Here is a 15,736-nt window from a genome sequence, read left to right as displayed (position 1 = left end):
ACACTAATAACTATGGTGGCCCTGAAGGTTAGCCTAATATAATATGTCTAAATATTTCACCAGCTGCAAAATATATTTTACTTGGTGCTAATATATTTCACTTACTGATGCCACTTGCTGTGAAATATATATCACAAACTGGAAAGAGTGTGTTCATGTTAGTTGTTTGTGATTGGTCTGAAGCCATATCAGTTTTTCACTCTTCTGTTGTACTGTCTGGTGTGTCATCTACGGTGCCATTGTTTGAGGCCCGCTTTGGGAGTAGACAGAAAAGTTTTAGTGTGGGAAGAAAGGATGCATTAAAGTACTTTTTAAAAAATAATTGGAGACTCTGCTCACAAGTGTAGTATACACATCATGCTAAAAAAAGCACATTTCTCCTGCACTAACTGAGCTTAGCCTGATCTACCAGTATACAGGTAACTCAGGGTCAGCGTTAACAAACCTCATGTAGGTTCTTTTTTAATATCGAAAGCCTCAAACTGTTTCCCATTAGATAATAATACATAGATAACCCTCAAACTGTCTGTTATGGAGCTAGTTAAAGTTTAAGGCCCATAACATGAACCTTGGTATATTTAAAAAAAATAGGGTATTATTATAAAATAATATATATTATAGGCTTAAACCAAGCATACACAACTGTTAAATAAGTCTTTCTAAACTATGAAGGAGCAATTAACGAAATGAAATAGGCCTATCTAGGGGAACGTCTGTGATGGTGGTATGATTATTATTATTATTTTTTTTTTAAAAACCCTCATATTTAACAATGTCGGTATATTTACTGTCATAAACGCTTATGGGTCATAAATGGTAAAATACAACGAAGAGTCTTTGCACCATTTGGCTTACTCCCGAATTTTCTGAATGATGTTCATTTGACCGTGAGCTTGAGGCTCGTTGGTCTAGGGGTATGATTCTCGCTTAGGGTGCGAGAGGTCCCGGGTTCAAATCCCGGACGAGCCCATTTTTAAGTCCTAGTCAGTTATTTTTACTGGCTATGCGGTCAGTGGTCATAGACTGTGAATGTGTCTTGTTTCTATTGCGGTCTTGCTTTCCAGTCGTCTTAAATTTTACTCTTATCAACTCTGCAGTGTTGATAGTGGACGTAGCAGACTGACAAACTGTGATCAGTGCTGTGCAAGGATGGTCTTATTAATTGCTCTTTTGTAATATTAAATAACAAAGAGTAACTTTTACTTGGTTTTCGTAAAGTTTATTGAGATACAACTTGTTATGAATTGGCACTACGCATCGATTGATTGCTTAAATGAAAAAAAATCAACAACAGTTAAGGTGTGAGGAATTGGTTGTGTCTGTCTGGGTTTTCAAACTGATCATTGATGATTCACTATTTTGTATTAATGTAAAGATAACCCACTACATTTGCATATATACAGTCTTATCTGCACTGTAAAGTTCAATTTTAAATGACAAAGAATGTCTAAGTCTTTGTACAGCATTGATAGACAAATACAAAAAAAAAAAAGAATGTAGAAATTCTAAACCCTAATACCAATGAATATATAATACATAAAATCAATTATCAATTATAAATAGTTATAAGGCAAAGCACACATATTTAAATTTATTTATATACATAAATAAAGATCTTTATTGAATGAAATAAAACAATAGAAATAGCCTTTTCATGAAGGCAGTAGGATTATTCATGTATAAGGTATTATCGATGTATATTATTGCATTTATCTACTTTTACTTGTTGTTTATTTGTCTCTCAGAGATTGAATCCAGCATAGAATAATTTGAATTAAATGTAAATATTTAGGCAAAATTATAAATCATTGACCCCGACGTGATTTGAACACGCAACCTTCTGATCTGGAGTCAGACGCGCTACCGTTGCGCCACGAGGTCTACTACATGACATCAAATATTAAGTACATATAGAGGTTTTTACGGTTAATGGTTACATGTTTGGCGCTGATCTTGCGGTTTACAGTGGACCAAATAAAAAAGCGATTGATTGAGAGCTGCACAAGTACATCGTTCGATCTCGACGGCCTTCAACTCTGTCCTAGATATTCATGAGTGTATTGAATGAACAACGCTCCTTGAGCTTTCAAGGCCGGTTAGCTCAGTTGGTTAGAGCGTGGTGCTAATAACGCCAAGGTCGCGGGTTCGATCCCCGTACTGGCCATTGATGCTTTTAACCTCTGTGAAGTACTTTACAATGTGAAACTATTGAGCCTCTGTTGACATTAACGAGTAATGATGATCAGCGAAAAAGGTTATTATGACTGATAGAAAACTCAATGGAAACATCTCTAAACTATGCATTATGTGAGAATCCTTTAAAGTGTTTTTGATGTAGGAAAAAACCCCCCAATCCTTTACAATGTACACTAGAATATAAACTATGACTCACAATACTGTTGGTGTTTTCAGTCTTTTATAAATGTGTCATGATCTTGTCTTTAAAAAGGCCAAGTTCCATCCCATCTTAAATTGTCTGATGCTTACCCTTTGTAATCCTCTTGACTGGCTCTATGGTCTTAGTGAAATTTTTACACACTGAAACAGCCTGAGCCAGTCTCTGTAAAATGACAAGTGTGCTTGTGTTTCATCTGCTTGCCCCAAGGGTCAGCTCTGTAGAAACAGATTGTGAATCCTAAGGTCAGAAGAGATGCCTTAATAAATAGCTTTGGTGCAGTATTTCACCCTCAGGTCATTACAAGAGGTACCTGTTTAAGCTCTCCTGTAGGGGTGAACAGCTCCCCCCAGTGGTTCAAAACACACAACTATGAGTGTAGCTCCTGTAAAAATGACTAAAATCATCAACAGCTCAGACTCACAATTATTTCAAGTATATTCACAGAGAATATTCACACTAAAACTACAACAGATCATAAACTTAAACTAAATAGTAATATCTGGTGGTAGTTTATGCTTGTGCGAAGACGTTGTTGTACTGTGCTGTTTGATGTTGTGTTGGGTGACATCTTGGAGAATGTGTCTAAATGATTCCATGAGGGACCAGAACATAAAGTATTCATTTATTTATTTAAATACTTGTTGAAGATCTCGTAGAGATTTATGATGCTCAACTCTTCATGTAATTCCCACCAGGCAACGTTAGAGTCTCATGCAAGAATTTTGGCATGCTTGCTGACATCTCTAAATGAATGAATAAAAACCGACTTCGGCTCAACCTCAAGAACAAGCTTCTTTTCATCCCAGCCAGCCCCCTTATTCAACCACACATAATATCCAACTTGGTACAACCAAAATTCATGCCAACAAAGACTACCTGGTAGGTGTTGTGATTGATGTAAAGCTATTAAAGGTTCAAATGGCGTTGATTGCCCATATCAATTTGCCCTATATATATATATATATATATATATATATAAAACATAACTTTTCACTATTTTGTTACATGGAAAAAGATTCCATCATGCCTTGATGATTGTAAGTGTAGATGCAAAACAAAAGATACCAAAACTAACTTTTCCCAAAGGCATTAACACTTCAACGCAGAAACACATAAAGCTGTGTTAAGTTATAAGTCATGTAAAAAGTCTCTCAGCAGTTTTTAGCAGTGAATATGAAGAGCAGTTTCATTTGTACATCATGTTTTTGGCAAAATGGAATGTATTATTTTCTTTTTTATTGCGTTGATAAAATAACCTAGGCCTATGCTGACCCTACATCCCTTAGCATAAGGTAATAAGAACACAACATAATTTACGCATCATCTCTGCATGATTGATATTTCTCAAAAGAGAGCCAAGAATCTATTTGAACAATGGAGAAAGACTGAAAAATGAACAGGAAAGATTTCAGAATTTTTTTTATTTAGCTTGTGAAAACCTTTATATACGTTCAGTATTTCAGATTTCAAGATGATGATCAATAAAAGTCTTGCAGAAGATAGTGAACTTTCTTGTAAACGGTGCTGTCTCATAAGGCAACTAAAACTCACAAGCATGAGTTTGTAGAGTCATAGGAGAGAGAGAACGTAAACTTCTACACGTGTTCACAAAGACAAAGAACATGTCTCCCTTGCTTTCTGAAAGAATTCACATTCACATGTTACAGCAGATGGTTTCAATAGGATGAGGTATGCACACTGAGAAATGCCTTCTTTTAACAGGAATTCCTTGAAGAATATCACTTAAATGAGGAATGTTGTTTTTGTCATGGGATTCAGGAGTTTTAGCATGACTGCCAAAAGGATGGAGCTCAGCCAGGCAGCACACAGATTCCTCTCCCTTTGGTATTTGGTTGTCATGGCCCCCAGCTCCTACAGGCCCAAAAACAGAGGATGGGAAACATGTTCCCCACGTTCCTCTGTGCATGTGTGTGATTGTTTATGAACTCAACTTCTCAATGGTTCATGAAACATCCTGCATACTTGTGGGCTCTGCAGGAAAAAGGAATATCACTGAGAGACAGCACTGCCAAAGAAACAATGACAAACACTTTAAATTCATTTAAAAATAATTACAAATCTGACATGAATGAGTGTATGTTTGTACAAATAGTAGTTATTTAGCGCTGTCTTTGTAATTACATTCTTGTGATAGTTTTCTCCAATCTGATGGACATACATCAACTCTGCTTACACCATCTCTTTTACTTAATGTTTTCAATCTTTCCCTTGTTATAGCTGCATACCACATCAGAGAGCACATGGAAAAACTGATGAAGTTTCTCAAGAGCTCGCTCTCTTGTCCAAATGAGAAGCACCTGCTTACCACTAGGTGGCAGTCACCAGTGATTGATTGATAAAGCACTGTGAATATACCACTGATTTTTTTTTTTTTTTTTTTTTACAGAACAGAGGCATTATTCTCAGAGGCAGTTAGGCAGCTTATTTTGAATGCAATTTTTTTATTTATTTGTCAAAGCTCTCTTTGGGTAATATGAGTCAAATAGTTCGAAAATAATATCCTAGATGACATATTTCCTCTTATAAAATAATGTACATGATTTTAGAAAAGTTACTAGAAGCTACTCAAAGTTCAGGACAGACGAAATCCATCAAAACTGTTTCCAACACAAATTCATTATTTGACATGAAATATGTTTTAGTTATCTTTAAAGAAGTATTGAAAGTAACTACGCATACATAATAACAAATACATGTGTATAGTTCAATCATGACTTGACTGAAGACATGCCACTTTTTTATCATTCAAGAAGAAAATTTAACTACATCAACAAATGTGGTCTTATAAAAACGGATGTACTGTAGCTTTAACTTGAATTGGATCCAACCTTGCACATAGTGATGCATGAGAATAAAACATAACCTCTGATGCAGTGCATCTTCCTTCCAATCTTACATATCTTATTTCTTGCTGCCCTGCATTCCTACATGATGTCGAAAGAGGCAGAAATGTCACCCAGGTCATCAGGAACACATGCGATGCCGTGTGTAATGTCTCCGTCATCAACTTGAACATTTAAGTGAGTTAATAAAGTGTACAAAGTCACAGCGAGTATAAACTTAGATAAGATGACCGATGACACAATCACTCCTGTGGTATTTGTCTGGTTCCTGAAAAATAATATTGGACAAAGTAACCCACCAATTTACTAGGATTTGTTTAACTTGAACAATTTCTTTAAAGACTTGACTGCAGAAAGTTTGAACATGGGTATTTGTAGTGAAAACTTTTAACACAGTCAACATGATTCATCTAAAACAGAGAAAGAGCTCGTTTCTCAAGAGAGTTTTATGTCCAGGCAATGAATAAGTGAAATTCTGCTATATATCAGTGAGATATATTTACACCCACTCTTCTGCCCCATTGCAAGGTTAAATTCCTCACACACACACACACACACACACACACACACACACACACACACACACACACACACACACACACACACACACACACACACACACACACACTTCCTGTTACAGTTCTGTTGGTCACAGGCCTGGAATTCTTGAAAAAACATTATAGGTGAAATTCCCACGCTTTGGGCATCCTCTGCTCACATTTTTCTGCTCTTCATAAGTGTGGGCAGCTTTCCAGTTTGTGTTCCTGCTGGGCAAGTGATGGTCGAAGGATTTCTATGGAGGTAGGGCCTCATCGACTTCCAGTCAAGACCCTTCACCATGCCTTCAGACCATTGTTGTGGGCAGGAAGCTGCATGACTACCCTCTTTAAACTGACATAAGGTTTCTGAGCAGAAAGAGTTTCTTCTTTGCTGTGATAAGAACCCAGGGTTTTGTAACAAAACTGGGAAGCAGTTTCCTCAAATACAGTAGTTTAAAGCTGTTTTGAAATTTAAAGGTTACAATTGCCTCAAATGTCTTGCACAATGAGTGCAAGACATCCCTTTTTCTAACCTCATATTTATTTTGCCGTTCTTTTTAATAGGACTTGTTCTACACCTGTAAAATGTTAAATATTCTATGGTAAGTTGGTGGGTTTTTTTCGTAATGTCTTGATTATTAGTGTGGTTTTGTCTTAGTTTTTGTCTTTGTATAGTTTCATTGAGTCTCATTGAGAGTCTGGATATCAGGTGTTGTGTGTACAAGTATTGAATCAGAAATCCATAAAACTTGAAATTAAACTGCACTCAAGTAATCCATTTTCACTCTTGTAACATGTTTGTCTCACAATGCAGAATCTATCAAATTAAAAGGTCAAAGTTAATTCAGCAGATGCAAAGTCAAAATGTGTAGCATACATTACCCACAATACATCACCATTGACAGTTGATTGCGGAGTCAGGTGCATAAATCCAGTTGACGCTTACACTTTGCAAACTAATAACAAACACACGTTTTGATCTTCATGTACAAAGTGACACCGACGAGATTGTTTACTTATCCCACACTATCACCTTGTTCGGCTTGGTCGACATCAGGGATTGTTTGTGAGACAGATGGATTCACAGATCCATTTATAAATCACATGGCGTCCTCCTAGGCAGAGGTAAATGAAATGTCATTTGAAATGTAAATGCTGTTCCTTTTGGTGTCAGTTAATTGCAGTTTTGTAAACATCTGTATTTACTTTCGAAGTTGGACTGCTAAAATCACTCTGAGTTAAAGACCTGTGTAGCCTTTTTCACAACTGATGAAGGAAAAAGGCCCCAATGGGAGACAAGATGATTATTTTTGCAGAATTAATCAAACGGCACCACCTGCAGACTCACAGGGTTTTCTTAACGTATACCTGATATTATGAACTACAACAAACGAAGATTTTGTACTTAAAAAAATATTGGGTGAATTGCCCCTGCTTGCTATAAACGGAGAGGTTTTTCTCAGCGTTTTTGTGACAAGATATACGGTCACATAGTTACAATCGAAATGGTCCAGTTCAAACATTCCTGCGTGTTACATAAGAGAGGACAGAAGTCATTAAGGTCCGAGTTTTTATTTGTGTTTCTGATTTCACTGGAGCAGATCAGAACATACTGTTATCTGAAGGTGAACACACACACACACACACACACACACACACACACACACACACACACACACACACACTTAAGCACGCAGACACGCGCGCAAACACACGCATGCACACAGAAGCACAGCTGTGTCACATGCTTTCCCCATTCTTTCAAGAAAGTCTTCTCTTTCCTAACACTAAGTTTCCTCTTAGTAAAAAAAATCTCTAAGTCAGCAATCTCTCCTGGTATCAGTCATGTTCAATTTGTAACTTCACACTGGCTAAGTTAAAAACAATCATCACTTGACATTCTAATTAATAGTGTCCCTTTCTCTTCTGCAGGCAAGCATTAACACAACAACTAGATCCATCTAAGGAGACAGTAGCTTGTCTAGACACCTGTCTCATTTGAAGTAGTTGTAGCAGTTTATTAAGACTTACTTAGTCACTGTCTGTGGTTGCCTCTGTCTTTCTCATTACGTTTAGAGTGATATGGTCAGCTCTAAAGACAAATCTAAATTCTGGTCAGGCAGAGGCCAACTCCTCTAACTCTCTCTGTTTCTGTGTGTGTCCCCTGAGGAGGCCAGATAATGATACGCTGGCAAGGCAGATTGCAGGGTTGCCGTCGGTCTGGAACTGTAAACACAGCGGAGAAGGCTCGTTAGGACATTCCAGAAAGATCTTCAACAGGGAATTCTTGGAAGAGCTGCTTGGCTGTTTGCATTCTTCCTTTGGGATGGCGGTGCTAACAGCATTTCTTGTGATCACTGCACTGTCCCCACTGAGAATTATGAGGAGAAATAAAGGCGAGCAGATGTTGAGCATTCCTCTGCAATTTGTGAAGCTGACAATGGTGACGCAGGTAAAGCCAATCATTTTAGAACAGTAAATGTTTGTCCCTCTTTTCAAAGTAAAAATTGTTTCAAAGTAGCATTTAAAAGGAGATTATAATGTTTTTACACAACAGCAGAAACAAGCGAAAGCTAAACCACTGTTTATCACTAAGGTAAAATGCTAAGTGCTCAAAACAGTGGGATAAGTGGAGAAGATAACTTGGTTATTTTGGTAAATGTATGTACATACAGTTCTGTTTAAATAGGTTAACATTAGTCGTCAAAAACAGCATTTCATACCTTTGTATGATCTGGAACAATGTAGCTCCTTGACAGCATGGTTTATTCAGAGTAGGAACATTTTAAGATCAAAGTGATGCTTTGTTTAAGGCAACCTCAATGACATTTAAAGGTCATTGGTTTCATTTCTTGTTTCAAACTATTAGTGTTAAATAAATAAATAAATCTAAGGACACATACTGAGCACAAATTAGCTACATAGCATACACAGTCTGCGCCTACTTTACCAATGAAGTAGTGCATTTAAAAGCTAGAGAGACAGAATTGTAATTTAGTAGTGGCCTGATCTGAGAAACAAAGCAGCATGACTAGTACAAATTGGACTAACATTTGTCAGGTGCCCAGAAATATTCCTTAAAAAATTGATGTGGCTTTGAGTCAGCTGGACATGTTTGCTAGCACACACACCACATTATGGCCATAACAATAATGTCCTACCTGGCTATGCTGCCCTAAAATATCAAAACACATATGGCTGCAACAAAGAAGCGTCATGATCTAAACTTTATGAATCATGCAAGGGGAAATTCAATTTTACACTGTTTTGTTGAACATGATACACAAAAATATGCTGAAATACACACACACATGCACAAGCCTCAAAAGAGGTCAAAAAGCTACAGCAACACTTGTAGTAGGCCTTTATCAGGGTCACCGATATCTAATAAGGTTAATATAATGGATACTCATTCTTAAAGTGTTGCTGGAGCATTTTAACTTCATCAAGCTTTTCACTTTGCACCTTGGTAGTTGGAGAGGTTGTGTCAGAAAACCACTCCACAAACCTCTGACATCAGTAGTGTCACACATGAAATCAAAGTATCATTGTTATCCCAATTTGTTCTGGTACCTGCACAACAAGCCACTAAAACCGTAAAAGAAGTGAAGCTGCTTGTTACACTGGGCTGCACACATTTAATTTGTTACAGCTGTTAGCTGTGAACAGCCAAGTTTAGGAATGTGTTGTCCTCTTCATCTCTTAAATGCTTGAAGAAATAGTCACATGTTGTCCACTTGAGTTTGGATTTGCAGTTGTTTTAAAGTTTCATTATAGATTGAGAATTTGTTTTTAGTAAAATTACAAAAACGACTCATGATAGGTGACATTACGCAGAAGTAGTTAACAGAGGTGCAATGACGTTCTGCAAATACAAAACCTGCTGCTGATTCTTCTGTTTTTTAAACCTAAATTTCACAGCTGATTTACAGCTGATGATTTATGAATGTACAATGTGAGCCCTGACTCACTAAAGTGATCTAAATCATTTTCTCAAATATTGGCTATTTCAATTGATCCCAGAATAGAAACCCCCCTCTTAGATATTTTGGTAGTCCGTGTAAAATGAGACAATGAGCTTCTTCTAGTCAGCACAATAGAGGCTTTGTGTGTAAGCAGACACATCCAGGACTTGAGCTGCAGCCATTAACATATCTCACAGCTGAATCATCATCACTTACTGGTACAAACGCCAAAGCTGGGAATCATCTGTAAGATAATGGATTTTTCCAGTTGACACTTTAAGAAGCTGTTTGAATTTGAACAATATGCTTACAGTGTTTGGAGCAGAGACAAAAACAAGATACCAGAGTTCAAAACAAGTAAATTAAGTGAATGTTTAAGGAGTCGATGAAGGACGACAAATGTTGTCAAACTATTGAGTTTGGCTAATGTGACAATTATCTTCAATATCATTACATATTGAATTACAAGAGTGAAAAAACAGATAATATACTGTATACTGGAATATGTATGGAAATATGTTGTTTTAATAATTCAAATAGAAAATAGAATTCAAGACTGATAGAAAATAAATTATGAAAGAGAAGAATTGGGTTGTCAACGAAATCCTTGTTAAAGTCAAAGAAATTAAAATAAAACAAATATAATGAGGGTAGTGAGGATAGACGACAATAAAAAAAAGTTCTCAGAGATTCAATAAGTTAAACAATAAGTTTGGCACACCTGTTTCACTCATACTTGCCCTTCTGGATTTACAACATTACTGATATTTAAGGGAAAAATAAAATATTACGATTCTAGATCATAAATTTTTTTTTAAGAAACCACGGGAGTGGCATCAATAACCTGAGCCAGCATCAATAATTCACAAATGTATATGTATTGGTTGGTTAAGTAAAAACATGACAGCTAAGTTCCTCCATATTTATAGTGAAAGTATTATTCTAAAAAAAAAACAACCTAGATGTTGCCTGATACAGTAAAATGGTATAAGGGTGTAACCCCAAGAGTGAAATATTTCACAATATAACCATGGATGATTGCACAATGTTTTTGATTAACACTTTAAATATTTCACAACATGAATATATGACAGTTGTAGGAGGGGAAAATTTGGAGATGTGACGAGTGAAAACATTAACTAAAGGAGTGGATCCATGTTTTGAGGTCATGTTTCACCTGGAGGAGAATGAATGTTAACAACCTCATTGACAAGACAGCTTTTATTTATCTCTTAATTTGGGGGAATTTCTATGCAATTCTAAATGGGAGTCATTTTATTTTTAATACAGATAAACCCCAGAACACTTAAAAACAATTTTAATATGTCAGGGAGGTATCATGGCGATGGGAATTTGTACTGGACTCTGTAATGTCTGCCTGTCCCTCCCTGAGTTAGCGACTGGTTCTTGTGTAATAATAGAAAGAGGTTTAACTTGACTTTAAGGGTATTTTATCAAGAAGTATTAGTCTCGAATACCTCCATGTTGCAGTCTTGAGTTTGAGTCTCAGTGTTTCTACCATTACTCTTCCTGTTTAGTTATGTCATTGGCACGTTTTATTTCCTGTTTTGTTTTTTCATTTCCCACTCCTTCTGTTCCTGTTCTCCTTGTGTTTCTTCACTGTAATATTCTGAAGGTCTATTGTTCCTGTTTAATTTTGTTTTTTGTATCCTTGTATTTGTCTTCTCCCTAGCCTTGTCTTAAGTGTTTTCTGTCATGTTTAGAAATAATTGCCTTTTGTGTCATCTCTTATTGCTGATGTACGGCTTTATTTCTGAGACCATTCTGTAGTTTTTCTAGTTTTATTCTGTAGTTTTTTTTCCTTTGTATCATGCCTTGTGTTTCTTTCTGCCTCTGTGCGTTTCCCTCCTGCTTTGATTGCCTTGATTGATCTTACCTGTGACTGATTACCCCTGTGTCTATTTAGTCTCAGTGTTCCCTCCCCTCTGTGTCACTTCATACGCCTTATCTCCCAATGGTTCCAGCGTTTTCCTTAAGGCTCATTGTTGTGAAGTGTCTTTCCGTTTTACACTTTTGATGGACTTTGCTTTGAACGTGAACTCTTCAAAGTAGGATTTGTTTTTGGAGTTTTTGTTAAATTAATACATTTTCGTTCTCTGCAATTTGGTCCTACTCTATGTTTTTGACACCAAGACATGCTGGCAAAGCGATTCTTCTGCTTTCCCACTGTAACCAAAGGAATGGGGGCTTTGAATAATCATTTGATATTATTTAAGCCTACTCTACTACTCCCTTGGCTGTGGTAAGAGAATGAAAGTTAGAAAGTGAAAGTGCTTACCCTGAACAAAAAGTAGTTGTTCAATTATAAAAATGTAATGCTTTATAACACCCACGTTATTACAGCAGGCCCGAATCTCTGTTAATTGACTCGAGGGAAATATAGCCTATAAATGAGTCCTCTACAGTTTTCTGTGTCTCACTCAATCCCACTCTTTTGGGCCAGCAGGCTATGTCTACCTGAGTCTGGTTCTAAACATCAAACTAACCAACCCATTTTCCTCCTTAAATCATGTCCAAACCCCTATCTACTTTTAAATCCCACACTACTTACCATTCCATCTCACCATAAACTGAATCCTCTCACACACATATCCCAAACGACACCCTCCCACCTCACCATCCTAGGCCACATTCCCATCATTGCTTCTGGACCATGGAAAGCCCCCTGGTACATTTTCAGAGCTGCTGAGCCAGTATACAGACACAGAACTCTCTCTCTCTCTCTCTCTGTGTGTGTTTCAATGCCGGCCAAAGCCAGCCATCAGATCACATGCTATGTGCAGCCTCAGCAGCAGAGGAGCATAGCTATTTGCTGGGGGGCACACATGCTGGGGCCCCGAATGAATGACTGGCATTCTGGTGACCTCCCAGGATGCCAGTGCACCGCTGGGTTTGAGGGCTGTTTTAGGAGAGGGTGTCACGGCTTGTTGCTGTGTCATTCGTCTGCCATAGGTATGTTGTCTCCGAGGTTTAGGGCTGCAAAATGTTTTCACACCTCTAAAGGGCAGCTTCATATGGTATTTATAACAGGCCTCAGAGCTATGCCTCCAAGAAGCTGATGTCACAGAAATACAAAAAGACTTACGAGCATCACATTTCTTATGGTTGGCATAGAATGCGTTTCAATTCTGTGCCAGTTGTACAAAAATAAAGTGAAAGATATTTGAGATCCCATGACTTTCTGGATGCACAGTTTCCTTTGTTCATCCATGGGGGCAAGGGAATTTGCAGCTTTTGTTTTTCTTTATTTTAGAAAACCTTTTTTTTTTTCTTTTTTTTTTCCAAAAGTTATTTTCATCTTCCTCTGACAGGGTTGCTGCAAGGCATACACATAAACGTTTAGATGCAAGTTTGTTAAAGGTCATAATACCAATCGCTAACAGACAAAATACATTAATAACACATGATCAAATCAGATTTGCTCACATGTGGAAAGATGTTGGGCAATAATGTTTTTTTTTCTGCAATGGTTATGATAATTAATGTTTACTACACATAGGAAAAAAAGATTAGGTTGTTATTAAGACAACATTATGTAGCATCATTAACACTTCACTGTTCCTATAATCCTAGTGTTTTCCTTTTTACAGTTAGAGGCTAGGGTAAACGTTAGCTCTTGGAAAAAGTTACTCACACAATACATCGAAAACAATATGCTCTAAGTCAGAAAGATGAACACATTGCTGCTAGCTACAACTGTTAACTACAACTTTAGGATTTCCATTTTTGATCCTTGACCTCCCAGCTATCTTCACATAACAAAACTACAGTTCACTCAACATAGCAAAAAGTTATAGTCCTGTTTTAGGTGAAAGAGAACTGGCAGAAAAGAGGAAGGAGAAATATGGGGAGAAAATGGAAAAGAAACATCATTACAGTGACACTCAGCTATTTGCCCCCAGCTCTGTATGAGTAATGTGTCTGAGAGGCCAAATACTCAGTGTTTTTAGACCTAAAGTGATTGTAAGGTTGCTATGATGAAGTCAACATGTGAATCCCATGTGTTAAAGGTGAAAATGTTTAACATAATAGCAAAACAACTACAAACTATGCTGAGGAGAGAAGTTGATGAACAGCTCTTTGAGCAGCTAACGGACAGGGGAGATTTTTAGCTTACAATGTTCACATACTGATCTGGGTTTGTTGTTTTGATCTGACAATATGTCATGTTTACAATGGCCCTACAATATAAAAGGTAAGTACCGGTATTAGATCTCTCTGTTGTACAGGTGACTTTTGGCTTCTTTTTACTGACTGCAGTTCATCTATAGTTAATGTTTATATCTATCCCCTGCCAACAGAGTTTATTACAGCAGCACTGTATTATAAATGTTGGCAAACCTAACAACCATGCAGCAAAGCACAAAACACCAAAAGACTTCTCAGATATCATGAGTGTGGAGAAAAATGTGGATTTTCCAGTTCTGCAGACACACAGGGCTGGTAGCTTAATGTGGTCTCTTTAAAAACAAGCCTGAACATCACAGCTGAGGTGAATTGAAATGATTTAGAAGTTACATTAAAATATATTTTAAACAGTGACATTCTGTTGATTACAAATCTGAGTACATTATAGTATTACTGAGTTTGCCTGCTATGAGTTGTAGAATTTAGCTTGTAGTTTTACATTTTGGGTACAGGATTCTTGCTTTCTTGAAGGAAGTTTGATAAAGAGAACAATGCCATCAATGTGTGTGAAAATAAGCAGCTACATGTTGCCTATTTAACTAAAGGGGAAGACAGCCTGCCAGGCTCTATCTAAAGGACTTGAAAAACTCATTACCATTAGTTGAGAAGATCACTAGCTCAAGCTTTGTCTAGTTTTAGGATTTTCTACAAAAATAATATACTGGTTCCTATGTTCTGCTGTGTCAAGCTAACAACTTGCAAGATATAGATTTGTGTTTCCTGCGCAGAAATGACACTGATCTATCCCCCTAATGTATCTATCCACCAAAAACACAGGTGTAGCATTTCCCCAAAATGGAAAACGTTTCCCTGCATGCTTATAAGTAACATCTCGTGCAAAAAATGTAAGCTCCTTTCAATCAGCTTTGAGGGTCAATACAATTGCCTGTCTGAACTTCACGGCTGTGTTGTCATCTTTGCTTTAACACACGGATTCATCTCGTGTGACTCATGTCTGAAAGGTCTGTTTGCTGTGAACGTCTGGAATTTCCCTTTAACACTGCTTGACTTGTTGTGACAGGCAGCAATTTCTCTACTTTTCGCGTTTAATACACCAATAGCCATTTCGCTGTATCTGTTTATTAAGAGTTATAGGTGTCAAAGACACACACAACCTCATTCCTGTTTAACCAAACATAATTTCATCCCAAAATCAGAAATCCAAGCTGTTGTGAAATTCGAATACATGGGAAGCTTGTCATCAGTGGTTTCCTGAGAACAGGATACCACCTGAATGTAGCGCACCTCGTCCTCGTCTATTGTTCGCTGTGTGAATGAGGAAGCTGTCCATGGATGTGAGAGACAAGGAGAGGAGTCCATCCCACTCCTTCAGCCTAATCAGTGACATTCCTCACCAATCCTGTCGTATCGGATGACCTCGTCTGCTATTCTGTGTCCTTCTTTCCCACACACAAGCCAACACTGTTACACACATCCTGTACCTCAAACTCTGTCTCATGTCAGATACAGATGTTTTATTCTCAGATTAGCTCTGAGAACAGGAAGCAAATTTGAGAGTTTATCATGCAGAAGGAACAAAAAGAAACTTAATGATAAAAAAAAGATAGGGGGTCAAATATTTGCTGTTTGGTCTTGAGTTAAGCACCACCAATTTCTCTTAGTATAATTTCTTATCTAAACTATGGCAAGGATTATCCTCATCTTGCTTTAGTTGTACAATCATAAAAATCTTGTCAGACCTCAACAGTCTTTGGTTTGAAGATAGAATTTCAGTGAGAGCTCATTATCAGTTCAAGTTAA

The 15,736-nt window shown here is 37.2% G+C and overlaps 1 protein-coding gene across 1 annotated transcript in view; it reads left to right on the top strand.

Annotated features, from left to right (window-relative positions):
• Window positions 1-15,736, top strand: part of LOC306826676 (zona pellucida sperm-binding protein 4-like) — a 350,754-nt gene that overhangs the window by 100,972 nt on the left and 234,046 nt on the right. The gene's annotated exons all lie outside the window — the stretch shown is intronic.

This window comes from Symphodus melops (genome assembly GCF_947650265.1).
Source record: "Symphodus melops genome assembly, chromosome: 7".
In the NCBI taxonomy this organism is placed as follows: domain Eukaryota; kingdom Metazoa; phylum Chordata; class Actinopteri; order Labriformes; family Labridae; genus Symphodus; species Symphodus melops.
This window is presented reverse-complemented; position numbering and strand designations above follow the sequence as displayed.